Raw genomic sequence first — 1413 nt, 5'->3', positions numbered from 1 at the left:
GCCTTGCAGTGCTGGTGTATTAGGGCCGTGAACCGACGCTAATCTCCTAACAGCTCCCCCGGCGCAGGGTGTGCGGCTTCTTTGCCGTCGCACCCCCATTCATTTACTTTGCTCGCGAGGGCCGCCGCCATTGAGAAGTATGCCCCGCGGGCGAAAGACCGATGGACACACGATCGATACAGTGTGTAATGAGCGCTCTACCCTACGCTGAATCACGCTGCGGCAACGCTTGGGCAGAGGAAGGTTTAGACCTTGCCCGCGAAACCCCCTGAACCCTAGTTCGATGCGGCCGCCAACCACTATCTCGCTGCGGCCGATGCATGGGCAGGAGGAGGTCTGGAAGGCATTGAAGCGCTTTAACTAGTACAGTGATGAGGAGGCGACACGGGGGTCAAATTGCCTTTGCACCTGATAAAGAAACTGTGGGCATAGTGCTGGAGACCACCTACCCGAATGCTCGGACCGCCGAGAGCGTCAAATAAGAGGAGACTCTCTTTCTGCGCTCAACTATGTCCTACCTTTACTCTAGCAAACAACTCAATTGGCGACCGTGGATTGTGCTTGGGCCGCCAATCGTGCGGTGTCCTTTTCCTGGACTAAGCACCTTAAATGCCCCGGTTAAAGGCACTTGGCGGGCCGGCGCTTTGACTTTAAAAGAAAGAAAGCCTCGAGACCGCAGGTGCACACAAGTTGTCCAGTCGTCTCCCCCACCGAGCGACTCCTAGTAGCCCCGGACGCATATTTATATAGCACGAGCTCGAACCAAAGGTAGTGGCGCGCTTAACGTGGGCACCGTTTGCGCATCCACATTCCAAAAGAGGAGATAAGTTAACCCGGAGGGATGAAATGACCCGCGCAACTCAACAAGGCAAGGTTTTTTTTTTTTTTAATAATGCTGCATATTGATATAGCGCGACTCGAACCGCAGGTATTGGAAATGCCCACAACACCTGGTATTCCCAGGCGGTCTCCCATCCAAGAACTAACCAGGCCCGACCCTGCTTAGCTTCAGAGATCTGACGAGATCAGGTGCATTCAGGGAGGCGTGTCCGTGCGGACCGTAGGCTCCAAAGCGGGATCGGCCAGACCGCAATGTCCCGCACATTTATACAGTGCGGTCTCGACCGACTGCACTGGAGCGCCAGCCTGAGCACCGTGCCTGCATTCGCAAAAGGCGGGTGACCAGGAAATCGACGGGATGAAATGAACCCCGCAACAGCATGACTCCTTCATTGTTGCATCCTTCACTCAAACCGAAGGCCCCTGCAGCATCAACAAACCCGACCGCAAATGCCCTGCACACTTATACAGCGCGGTCTCGATCCGAAAGCCGGAACGCTCAACATAAGCACCGCGCCACACTCGCACTCGGGTAAACACGGAGAGGACCAGGATAGAAAGGCGGGTGCCGGT

The 1413-nt window shown here is 55.6% G+C and overlaps 1 pseudogene; it reads right to left on the bottom strand.

Moving 5' to 3' along the window:
* Positions 1-938: 938 nt before the first annotated feature.
* On the bottom strand, positions 939-1057 carry LOC146788920 (5S ribosomal RNA; annotated as a pseudogene).
* Positions 1058-1413: the final 356 nt, after the last annotated feature.

Source organism: Triturus cristatus, chromosome 10 (genome assembly GCF_964204655.1).
Source record: "Triturus cristatus chromosome 10, aTriCri1.1, whole genome shotgun sequence".
Lineage (NCBI taxonomy): Eukaryota > Metazoa > Chordata > Amphibia > Caudata > Salamandridae > Triturus > Triturus cristatus.
This window is presented reverse-complemented; position numbering and strand designations above follow the sequence as displayed.